Source organism: Ascaphus truei, chromosome 3 (assembly GCF_040206685.1).
Source record: "Ascaphus truei isolate aAscTru1 chromosome 3, aAscTru1.hap1, whole genome shotgun sequence".
Classification (NCBI taxonomy): domain Eukaryota; kingdom Metazoa; phylum Chordata; class Amphibia; order Anura; family Ascaphidae; genus Ascaphus; species Ascaphus truei.
Window position 1 is genome coordinate 102,431,542 of NC_134485.1, and position 13,062 is coordinate 102,444,603.

Sequence of the window (13,062 nt, forward strand, 5' to 3'; positions counted from 1 at the left end):
GACATACCCCAAAAGGTTAGTTGAATAACAACTCAAGTAGAGAACACATGAATCCTGAAAGAATGTGTTTGAAGCTGGAAGGTAGAAATACATATACATTTAAAACATATAACCCATAACCTATATGTACAGGGAACATGAATGTTCAACACGCTGAATACCCATATAGATTGAGTTATAAAAAATGTATTATTTCCCATGGATGCAGAGAAACATTTTAATATTATACATATATTAAAATAATCCGTTCTGTGGGTCCGAGTTGGCTGAAATTTGCCAGGTCCTCATGCCGGAGAACCCTTTCCATAGTGGCCAAATCTCAGCCCTCCACGTCCCCCAGAACCAGACATAACAAAACCAAGTTAAAATCTCCTATAAACTTTAATGCAGGATTTTCCGCCATAGGCTAAAAGAAATCACTGCATTTCACTCTTTCCAATGGATTCAATGGGCTCCGCAGCCATAGGCTTTAATGGAGCAACTTCGCCATTAAAGGCTATGAAAAATCTCAGCGGCTCACTCCTCCATTGGAATCAATAGGGCCGGCGCTACCATAGGAATCAATGGAGCTACTCTGCCATTGAAGTCAATGGCGAACACATTTTTCACAGTTACCCATACTCAGTTTGGTAGATCGGAGAGGGCTGGAAAATGCCATGCAATCATGCCGGAGCAGTGACTACATGGTGGCCAAATCCCAGCCCTCTAGTGCTTACAGAACTGGAGATATGGGTTTTCACTTTTCACACTTTTGGACTTAGTGTTTTAAAGCCACGCGGCTTTTCTCCGCCATTGCGGTCAATGGGGCAACCCTCGTGGTGGCCGCGACCCTTTCTTGTGGCCATTGCACGTCGGACCCTGTTGGGGTAGAGTAAGGGGGTCCCCCTCAGCTAGGGGCAAAAAGGATTTTAATGTTAGTTGCCCTAGAACAAAAGTAACACACTTTAATTGCTGGTGAACTTGGCCGTAGCCTAGTTCCCACGTTAATTTAGCGATCAAGCTCTTTTCATTGAAACAGTAGCACTTTCGGATGCTGCGGTTTGGCCGGCATCCAACTTGTTCTTAGAGAGCGAACTCGAGAAACTCCCATTGAAATGCATTGTGCCCATTCATTTCAATGGGGAGCTCCGCTCCTCCTTTCGGGCTCCACCTGCTTGTCTTCTTAGGTATCGGGCCAAATCCTCAAAATCTCCATAGACTATCATGGAGCCCTAATGGCGACATATGGGACCATATTGCAAATGGAGGGTGAAAAGGCGGGAAGGGGAACAAAGGGTCATAAACTTACAAACACCATTAACCCTTTCCCTCCCGACCTGATCCCAGTGTAACCTGCGTGGTGCAACACTTTAAAATGTGGGAACATACTAAACCAGGGGAATACATTTGGGTTGGGAAGCAGGGGAACATGTATATTATAGTACATTTCTGGTTAACCCCTCACTTCCCAGACGGTTGAAAGGGGTGCCTAATGGGGGTGACCCCTTTATTACTGGCTTGGCATCCCCCGACCGTCACAGAGGGTCAGTATGCTCTAAAAAGATCATGCATACGTCACCAAAGTTCCTAGCATAAAAAGGGGGACTTGTGGAAGTGTGGAAATTGCACTGTGAGAATTGGATTATGTTATGGAGTCTCAAAAACACATTATGGTATTCTAAGGCTGACCTGTGACGAAAGAGTTAATCAGTTTGTGAATAGCTTGCAAAGGAATGTCTGAGGAGGATGGGGGAAGTGAGACTAGATGATTTATCGAGAGAGAAGGATCACTGTCAGCAATTTTTTAGGGTCTTATGCAAACCAAATAGATAAGACAGTTGGTTTTGTAAGAAATAGTGGATGAAAAGCAGAAGAAGCTTAGCTTGGTAGAATATGTGTTGTATTCTGTGGCAGGATGGCCTCCCGGTCGAGTCAGTAATGGGTTACAATGGGTAAGGCTTTTAACTTCAGTGGTTTATTTCCCACAATCAAATAAACATTAGGCGTACCGTTCCTTTAAGGCAAACGCAAAACATAAAAAGAATGCTTACGCCATGGTAGGGAGGCTAACTATACAATATAAGTCTAGCTATGTCTGACCAACTAAACCGGTTACCAATTTTAAATAACACATTCATATATAGAGAAATAAGATTAAGTCCTTATCTGTATGGTGGGGACTCCATCCCATGAGAGCCCATGCAATCCTTCTGGATACAGCAGCCTGGACAAGACAGATCTGTAGTCTGAGACAGTACTACAAGCATTATTCTCCTTATCAAGCTGCCTGACAGCTGCCTCAATTGAGTCTTTTTTGCTCAGGTACCTCTGGCTGGGTTAACACTCTGACTGCTGGTTTCGGCAGTCAGGGGTATGTTTCCCAGGCATAATTATCAGCCAACAACTTCACCCTGTCACATATTCCTTACTGTATATGGACATTACATTGGCTTAGCTGTATAAAAATTGTGTAATATATATCTGGCGGATGAACATATATGCAATTTGTGAAGTGTTTGTGGGTCAGACAAACCCATTGAGACTTCCTCATTTGATCTACTTGCAATTGCTTGGAAAAAAAGAAACCATGACTTGTTCATTCCACTCATTTTGGATGATCAATTTTTGGTTCTCACTACGACACTTGGGATCCACAAGTCACCTGGATTGTGTACACAGCCAGAGGCTTGCCTGGAGGCAATTTGCTTCACTGAAGCGGCTAGGTGGAACTGATCCAATGCTATGGGAACTTCAATATGTGTCTCAATAGAGACCATTAGCTGTTTAGGAGCTTGACCACATCGAAGGACAGCTTCCTTCGGCAACAGTATCTGCAAAGGCATCACCTTTAAATACTGGATCATTAGAAAAAATATGTGCCTTACATTTAACAACAGCAATGGAGGATGGAAGTAAAAGAGAGTTAAGCAGATAGTGGATATGCTGTGCATTCATGACCAGTCGCAGTGAGAAAGCCATGGGATTTCCACAGTTGGCCAAAATCACGTGCCATGCCAAAGGCATTCCCTGAATCAGTATAGATATTAGCAGATTTGCCTGTATAAATAGTACAGGTGTGGGTAAGGGCATACAACCACAATTTGTGCGGAGTAAAACTGCAGAAGGGGAGCGGCTTCTATAACATCATAAACAGTTACTACTGCATAACCTGCACATTCTGCAAAATCAAGGGGAGTGTCCTGTAACCCTGGCCTGATACATATTTCTTGCTTTATTACCTGAGTACATTCATGAGGTTCCCTATCCTCCTGGGATAGGCATTAGAGAGGCAGGGGTAAGAGGTGGACATCTTTTGATTGTGACTGTATCAGAAGAGATGAGTATAATTTCATATTTTGTAAGCCGAGCATTGGATATTTGAGTGGATGAACAGAGCGACAGGGTTGGAACTGCATAGGGTACTAGAAAGGTTACATTGTGCCCCAAAATAATAGTGGAAGTTTGATCTAATTGGATAACAGCAGCTGCTACAGCCCTTAAACATCAAGAGGAAACCACGAGTCACCAAGTCTAGTCGGGTACTAAAATAGGAGACAGGGTACGATTTTTCCCCATGGGGCTGTACTAGTACACCAGAGGCATAACCTCCCTGCGCCTGACAATAAAGACTGAATGGTTTAGTGTAATCTGGCAATCCTAAAGCAGGTATTTTGTCAAGGGCTTGCTTTAAAGAAGTGAAAGAAGCTTCTAAAGTAGCGGTCCATTGAAATCAATCTGGGTTCCCTTTTTGTCACATCAATCAATGGTTGAGCAAATTCAGAGAAATTAGGAAACCACTCTGGACAATACCCGGCCATTCCTAGAAAAGCCCTGAACCCAGATACCTGATGAGTACGTGGGGCTAAAATAATTGGGGTGACTTGTTCTGTAGTTAATTCTTGTTGACCATGAGACAACCGATGTCCCAAATAAACAATGGAAGGTTCTGCTAACTGAAGCTTTGATTTATTTACCTTGTGACCATACTGAGTCAATGCTGCAAGAAAGATTTTTGTATTCTTAAGTTACGCTTCTTGAGAGGCCGTGGCAATAAGAAAATCTTCGTACTGGATAAGTTCAGACTGACCTGGAAAGACACAATCCTGAAGATCTTTTCTAAGAATTTGGAACAGAGACAGACTTTCAATGTAGCCTTGAGGAATCCTAGTCAAAGTGTACTGATGGCCCTCATAAGTACATGCAAAAAGATACTGACTATCTGTGTCAATGAGTTTAGAAATAAGCTGATGAGAGATCAACAACAGAATATGGGTAGAAGATGAAGGAATGGAGGGAAGAATTGTAGCAGAGTTAGGTACAATGGGGAAAATAGAGACCACTATGCATTTAAGAGCACGTAAGTCCTGTAGAAACCTGTAAGAGGGAGTTTGTCCTGCAGTAGAAGATTTTTTTTAACAGGGACAATTGGGGTATTGCATGAACTCCTTGTGGGAACAATTATTTCCTGTGAAAGGAGTGATGTTATAACAGGATGTATGCCGGTCATTGCCTCTTGTCTTGAGGGGTATTGTGATACATCAGGGAGAGGTTTATTGCTTTGGAGTGTAATGTGAAAAAGTTCAGCAGAAGAAATAAAACCTGTATCAAATAGGCTTGTTGCCCCAAAAATATCAGACCCCCTACAGATTCTCCTCTTGTAGCACAAAAGTAGGTGCAGAGAGAGAGAGAGTCCTGCAAAATGTGTGAAACTGCCAAATCAGAATTATCCCTGGGAGCATCAAGATATACTCCATCTGGAGTGCAATTGATAGTAGAACCTAACTTACACAGCAAATCCTTACCGAGTAGATTAATGGAAGTAGAGGGGGGAGAAAGAAGGATAGAATGTTCAACAGAAAGAATCCCAATGGTGAAGGGTAATGGATGGGAGAGAGTGTGGCACGATATGCCCCTCAACTCCTTATACCAGCATGGGTCAATCTATACTCCTAGGGGCAGACAAACTCTTTAGCTCTTAAAGCAGATCGTGAAACTCCTGTGTCAACATGGCAATCTGTTTCATGTCCATTGATAGTCATATGAACAAAAGGGCCTTTAGGATCAAAGGGGCACATACAAAAGTTCTCAGACTGTCCTATTCTTGGGGTACATTCCCTGGGGGCTCATATCTGCATCTGATTATTTCGGGGGCAATCTCTTCTAAAATTGCCTTGCTACCCACATTGGAAACAAATATTATTCCCCATCTGATCCCTTCCCGTCCCCTGTCTATCCCCCTGATTCTGATAATGGTTAGCCCTGTTATTATAGCGACCCCTGTAATTGTTTCCTTGAATATGTCTTTGTTGAGCTGCCGGGTTAGTTTAGTATTTGGTCTGTGCAACCATTAAACTGTCTACTTGCTTCCTAGCTTTCTCCTCCCTGTCCCTCATACTGTACAATGATCTGCATTTGCCACTAATTCATCTATTGTCTTCGCCTCCCACCCTATGGTTGTAAGCCAAACTGCATCTTGCACATCTGAATGTAATCCTGACAAAAATGCATTATTCTTAGCTCCTGTTTCATTCGGAATAGGGTCTGTTATACCCCCAAAAAACACTGCAGTGAGCCTTGATGCATAATCAGCAACAGTTGAATCTTTCTTTTGTTAACAACTGTTTTGTTTACAACCTTTAAAGCATTATACAAGATTGGGAGTTGTTCAGAGGTTGGGTCTACAGCATCTGCTTTAAATTCCATCAACCTGGCTCGGAGATGTGACCATGTTTCTTGCGATAAAATCATTCTCATTAATTTATCTACATCTGCACCAGTAGGCCTATAAACTGTACATACCACTTCAACTACATTTATCCATTTTGTGGGGTCGTGGTTAATTGGTGGTGTCACGGTAGGGGTAGCCACCCTCACATAATAAAGGTGAAGCCTAGCTGGCTTTCCCAAAACCGTGTATAATGGCCATCTCTGTGAGGCTCATTTTGACCAGTGTATTATGTATTGTGTGTAACCTCTTCCAGATGAGAGCTATATCACTGTATTATATCTGGAAGGGGGAAACTGTTTGTCTTGGGGAACCGGGGTAGTGAAAATCACTTTTATTCCATGTTTCAGTGTTTTCCTGACACAGTTAGTAAGCCAACATTGTCCTTCATGTTGCTTGCATTTCTCTGAATGCAGATACAGTAATTCACTTAGCTCGTCTGTATACAGAGAAATGCCGGTTCGTGACAGAGATTGGGAGCGGCTTAAGTGAGTGGGGACAGTGGTGAGTGGGGAAGGGCTGTAATTCAGGTCCGGGAGCTGGTTCTTGGTGGTGCAGAGCCTTTGTTATACCAAGACGCTGAGGCGCCTATACCGCAGGGGGTATAGGGCTGGCCAAAAGAACCGTTGCCGGTTCTCAGCCCTGTAGGCATGATTCCTAGAGGCCAGTTCGAATTTCCCGCTCACCAGAAGCTCACTCTGGTGCAGTCTAGAGTCCTTAAGCCTGCCCTCTTCTCTGATTGGTGCAGCCAGGCGAGCCCTCGTCCTCTGATTGTCTGCACCATTATAATCTGTGCTCTGATTGGTCGACAGTATCTGCTCCAGCAAAAAGATAGGAGACCGAGGTCTCTGTAAGGAGCACGGCCGATCAGAATTCCAGAGAGTTTGGAGTTTGGACGGAGACGGTGACATCACGACTGGCGGGCTATTCGAAAGTGCTCTTGGTTAAGTAGCACTGAGAAGCAGAACAAGACTATTCAGGGAAAGCCTACCAAAGCAGGCCCCTGTACTTAGTTTAGGCTAGATTCTTCCTCTGCAGGCCTCAGTTGGTGAGTGTTGTATTGTGATTATGTAATTTGAATGCTTGCTGGCTTGCCAGAATAAACTTTAGTTTATTCAACTATTGTGTCCTGTCTGATGTTTGTGATCCCGGTGGAACAGGTGTTAAAAGTTCTGGTCTCCAGTGACAGGTTTAAACATAGATTTTAAATTAGTAAGATCCCCGGGAGTCCATGGGGCATGTATTCTCATATTAACCTGCCTACCTGCTCCTGCATTGGGATTATGGACCTCTCTTAGTGGGGCTTGGAAAGTGGGTCTCCCTTCCTCAATCCCTCTCCCTCTCCCTCTCTTTAAATTATACCTAGGGTCCCCTTCAATTTTATCTGTATTTACTGGTGAAGATCTCTGCCAATCAGACCTCAGATCTCCCTTCTCCACTAACATATTGAGGAGATTGTTTGGGAGGAATTAATTCAGGGGCACCTCTTATCCCAGCCTCGGGTTATGCGACTAAATTAGGAATTTCGAGAGATTTGGGAGGTGGTAGTGGGAGCAGTGGGGTAATTACTTACAGTGGGGTGCTGGACTTGCGGTCCTATGTACGAGGCCTCATTTAGTAGAGGAGGCGGTGGGGAACATTGTGGAGGAATTTCCAAGATATCTTCCTCTGCATCCTTAAGGGCTGTGCATGTATGCTGTAAGGCAGGGTAGAGGGGGCAATGGACCTCCAGAGATGGTAGGGAGATGAGAAGTAGGACTTGCTTCAATCTCTCTCCTTAACTCTCTTTCCGGCTTCTCATATTTGTCAACTGTGTTTTTCCAGCTACAAATTTTTACTATCCTTTTTAGGTGGAGCCCGAACATCCAGGCAGAAGAGAGTACGGCTCGTAAGCAAAAAACAGGAAACCAGAATTAAAATGCTGATAAGAAAGTAGGTTTATTCTTCACTATTCTACTATCCTTTTTATGCTTTTCCATCTCCACACACCACAGTAAATACTGATTCCAGTTTTCAGCGGTAATTTTAGACCCAATTGCAATTAATCATCCTCTTAAATGTACCAATATATCGCTTTCCAATGATCCTGAAAGTGGAAATTGCAATTTCGGATCGTCCTTGGAAATATTATTCCGATAACATAAAAATGTATATGTCTGCGGAGAGTAATTATCATACATAAACCTCGCAGGGGTCAGTTTTTCCTGCACTGGAATCACTTTAGAGCCTTTTCCATCCATTTCTTCTGTGACCACAACGGGTTTAGTCCGTATTCTTGATCAGAGAACCAATACTGGACCATTATCTGACAGCCCCAATTCACATTTCGCTTTTCATACGCCACTCACACCCTTGCTCCTATTTCCGTGTGTATGCTTAAACACTTGATTCCTCTGAGTCCTCACCGAGCCTCCAAGACTGACTCTATTTTCCTCAGAACACCATGGACCAGTTACACAAGCAATGCAATCATTACCTGTTTTATCCTTAGAATCCCGTCACCCAGGACTAACGTACCCTTAAGATTCTGAATCACCCAGGGAGGAGTCCGAACAATTAGACATTTTAACAAGGTGTCTTACCCATGAAACCCATGTCTTACCCATCTCTTATCCATTTCGGAATTCCTGGGACGCAATGTCTCAGAGGTTCGTCCAGTGTCCTGAGATATTGGCATCTTGCCAGCTATGCTAAAAACTGTAGTAGTGAGAACCAAAAATTGATTGTCCAAAACGAGTGGAATGAACAAGTAATGATTTATTTTATTCCAAACAATTGCAAGCAGACTAAATGAGGATGTCCCAATGGTTTGGTCTGACCCTCAAACACTTCACAGATTGCATATATGTTCATCCGTCGAATATATACAGTATTAGACAATTGTTATACAGCTAAGCCAATGTAATGCCCTTATAAGGAATACAAACAATATTCTGCCAAGCTAAGCTGCTTCTGCTTTTTACCCACTATTTCTGACAAAAACAACTGTTTTATCTATTTGGTTAAAATAAGACCCTAGAATTGTTGACAGTGACCCTTCTCTTGGTAAACAGTCGAGTCTCACTTCCCCCATCCTCCTCAGACATTCCTTTGCAAGCTATTCACAAAAGGATTAACCCTTTTGTCACCAGGTCAGTCTTAACATACCATACTGTGTCTCAGGGACCCCATACCATAATCCAATTCTCACAGCCCAATTTCTACACCTCCACATGGTAATGCCTCGAGCAACAAACCGCAGATTTCCATGACAGTGGGGAGAAAAGTTACGTCTAACCAGTAAGCCAACTTTGAGCTGCGGCCCACAGATTTCCCCTTCCCTGGAGTTGCAGCAACCTCTTTTTTTTTTTTTTAGTCTGGCAGAGTCCCAGCTGGGGTTTAAAAAATAATAATCCAGACCAGGGTTTGGGAATCCGGGAAAGATTTCAACGCACCCCAAGTATCCACGCCATGTATTGCAATCAAGCACCTGAGACTAGTGTGAGGAAGAAGTGTTTCCGGAAGCTCTCAGCGTCTGGAAGGAAAAGCCCTATTTGGAAGAATCCATGTGTTTGGAGAAGCAAGATAGGAGAGATGGGGGAGGAGATTTCCAGGAACTGGTTTAGCTTTACCTGGCAGGGGCATTAGATAGTTTTAGGATGATAAGGCAGATCAGCAGTAAGAGTTAAGTTAGTGCTCCAGGAGGGTGCTATGTATTTTTTCATGATTTGTTTTATTTCATAAAGGGCCAGGTGCTAATTTATATTGATTGCTAATAAAACATAAAAAGTGATTACTCATAACACCTGCATTGGCAGCACCAACCCACATAGAAAGAGGTGACAGGGAGAACCCCTGAGAGTTTTCCTAGTTAAAATACATTTGTTCTTGCTGTTCTTCCTTCTGCCTGTTCATGGACAGTTTTTTTTCTTGTTGTACGTGTTTAAAAAGATTGTTTCTGTCAACAGATACTGTATAATTTCTGGTTCCTGTTAGTCAGATCAGTCTGTACCAAGTTGCAGTGTAAAAGTTACCACTGATGGCTTATTGACCAAGCACACACACCCCACAAATACCCATTTGAGAATATATTAGGTGAGCAACTTTAAGAAGTTATGTCCTGCACTGAGGTATATGAGCAGAAAAATGAGACACGAGCTGCAAGTATCACTTTCTTGGGCGAGTGCATTGATGCATCTGGTATCCACCCAATTGAAGACCAGGTAAAGACAATCCATTATGCTCCTGAGCCAAAATTCTAAGAGGAATATGAAATGTTCTTTTGACTGCTCAATTTCGACCATGGTTTTATTGCACAGAAGGCTGAACCTTTCCACTTCCTTCTTGATTAAAGGACTTCAAGTAAAAATTTTACTTGAAGGAGTGGCTCAGTGAGTAAAGACACTGACTGACACTGAGATTGAGGGGAGATTGAGGGGAGCCTGGTTCAATTCCTGGTGTCAGCTCCTTGTGACCTTGGGCAAGTCACCTTATCTCCCTGTGCCCCAGGCACATAAAAAAAAACATAGATTGTAAGCTCCATGGGGCAGGGACTTGTGCCTGCAAAATGTCTTTGTAAAGCGCTGCGTACAACTAGCAGCGCTATACAAGAACATGCTAAAAAAAAAAAAAAATTAGATGCATACACAGGCCTTCAAGAATGTTAAGAAGTTTCTAACGTCTGATTTAGTGTTTGTCCATAAAAGACCATTGATACTCACCTATAAATGATGCATCATAGTGTTGGAGGTGTTCAGTCATGTTTTGCCACATGGGAAGGAAAACTATGTTACATATTGCTCAGGAATATTGACCTCCACATAGCAGAATGACTGCACCTACTGTATTGATGTTTCTTTGAACTTTAGATTGACCACAAGAAATGTCTAGGTATACTCTCTAAAAACAAATAAACATTTTAAGTTATGTCCCTTAAAATGCAATAGTGACATGTTAACTGCATATGACTACATCTTTTCTACAAGTCTCGGCCGTCTATTGTTAATGATGATGTTCTGAGCAGCATGCCTTTATAGAGACCAGACTGTGCCATCCACTCCTAATTAAAGTTTTGATGTTGGAATACCTTCCAGACCACCTCTTCCAGCAAAACAAGTTGCAAAAATTACTGTCAAGGATCCTAATATGGCTCATGTTTTGAACTGAATGTGGAGGGTATGGCCAGCTGCTAAGCAGCCTGAAAAGTCAGTCCATGTGCAAATAATCAAAGGGGTCTGTTTGGTCATAAAGGATGCCATTCCTAAAAAAGAACATTGAATCACCCTAGCTGTTACATCAAGCTCATCCAGGCAGTGTGTGTATGAAAGCACTAGCCAGAAGTAATATCTGGCGGCCCAGAGTTGATGTGACAGAAAAATACTAGGGCGCTCTCTCTAACTGTGGAAGACAATATACAAGGCATTGTTATTACCATTATAGAGGACCCCTGCATGCACCCCAATGCTGGTACACTACAGAGTCCAATGTCTGCAGCTCAACCCTAAAGTGGAACTTCCCGTGATCCTCAATGAAATGTGTAGAGAGAAGAGAGGTAAGGGGAGCTCAGATCAGTACATGTGAACAGATATCACTCACTGTGGCAGAATGACTAACAGAGTAGCCAGACTGTGTAACACCTTAAGCAGCGCACAAGGGTATGAACCACAGTCAATGCACTTAATTTGATGTAGTCAAAACGGGGTGAGTTGTTAAATACACAAAAAAAAAAAACTACTCACACGGCCCTGTGTGAGTGCAAGGTCCTCTGGGGTTTCTATTCCTTAGTCCCTCTATCTGTCTCTGCTGGATCTTCAATACAATCCACCCATTTGTGGAATCCCAGGATGGTCCTCCAAGATTAGAGCAGGATGCAAAGAAAGTGTGTGTTGTAGATAAAACATGCAGTATTTATTAAAACAGGCCCCCGCAAATAGAGGAACTAACGAAAAGAAATCTCTGAGGACCTTTCACTCACACAGGGCCGTGTGAGTAGCTTTTTGTGTATTTAACAACCGTCACTCACCCTGCTTTGACTACATCAAAGTAAGTGCATTGACTGCGGTTCATAAAGTTTTGCACTGCTTAAGGTGTTAGACAGTGTAGCTACTCTGTTAGCCACTCTGCCTCTGTGAGTGATACTGTTCACATGTACTGATCTGCGCTCCCTTTACCTCTCTTCTCTTGGCACAGAGTTGATGCCATAGCAAATTGTAAATGACTGCAGCTCATGACAAGATACTCAACACAATACACCAAAATCCCCAACATTTCTCTGGGAAGATAAACAACATTACACCCCCCAAACCTATCCCTTGCAAGAAGCCTATATGAGTTTAACTCAAATAATGCAAGAATCTTGCCCCCTGAGCATTTTTTGCTCTTTAAAAAAAAATTGTGTTGAAATTAATTGTTTTCTCTAGCATCCAAGTTATCGTGCTAACTTAAAACTGCACTGGTGTAAGGCATCAATAAAGTTGGGCTCAACACAGGGAGCATATCATGATGGCTGGAACAAGTAGAATGGGAGGGAGCCCGGAGTGTTGCCTTAGAGACAGGCTGAGCATCATAGAGTTGTTGCAGGGCAGGATAGACAGAGAAACGCAGACCTTTGCTTCTGACTCAGTAGATGAGTCAGAAGCAAATGTCAGGCTGACCGAGGACAGGCTTCAGGTATGATAATGGTATATACAGGTCATGTATAAACTGTTATACATATCCTGTTGGGGTGTTTGCTTTCTTACTGGCCCCACTCACGTGTGGGGTTTACTACATTATACGGACTCAGGTCCCCACCTTATATACTAAAAACGGCCAAATAAAGAGGGCTACACATGGCATTCCATACCTGACTACTTGAGTCAGTCCAGCTAAGCTGCTTATAGAACATTGTCTCTAAACCATCTCAACCTAGACCTATCTGAGAACTTACAATAACATCAAGAACATCCTCTGGAGTCTTGCTTGTCATCCATGCATTCCTTACATCCCCCAAGATCTTGTATTCACAATAAGCTATGGAGTTGAACCACAGTTGGTTCCTGCAATAGTTACTGTACTTTAGTCACAAACCACAGATGGATAAAACTGTCATTGCCATGTTGAACTGGTATGCACATCCACAAGTGACACCACTTTAGAAGTCTCGGTGTCAGCCTCCTCTGGAACCAACTGTCAATGCTCCAGTTTCACCTAAATTGGCTGGCAGCCAAGATTCTCCAGAACCCCTTTTGGCAGAGGAACACGTTGCTGTCTCAACAGAGATTCAGGCTCAGGGACAGGTGCAGGCACCACCTCCCTCCAAGTGCTGTAGAGTGACAACAGTGCAGTAGACGGCACCCCATTAAAATGGATGAATACATCAGGTAAGGGTTTAGGAATGT

General features: G+C 43.0%; 2 protein-coding genes across 6 annotated transcripts in view; one reads left to right on the forward strand and one right to left on the reverse strand.

Moving 5' to 3' along the window:
• Positions 1 to 13,062, reverse strand: part of LOC142491684 (acetylserotonin O-methyltransferase-like) — a 74,182-nt gene that overhangs the window by 41,254 nt on the left and 19,866 nt on the right. The window lies entirely within an intron of this gene.
• LOC142491685 (uncharacterized) overlaps positions 1 to 13,062 on the forward strand; it is a 143,641-nt gene that overhangs the window by 14,492 nt on the left and 116,087 nt on the right. For all 3 annotated transcript variants that reach the window (XM_075594608.1, XM_075594609.1, XM_075594606.1), the window contains exon 2: positions 7,555 to 7,636. The gene's annotated coding sequence lies outside the window, so the exon portion shown is untranslated. The remainder of the gene's footprint in view (positions 1 to 7,554; positions 7,637 to 13,062) is intronic.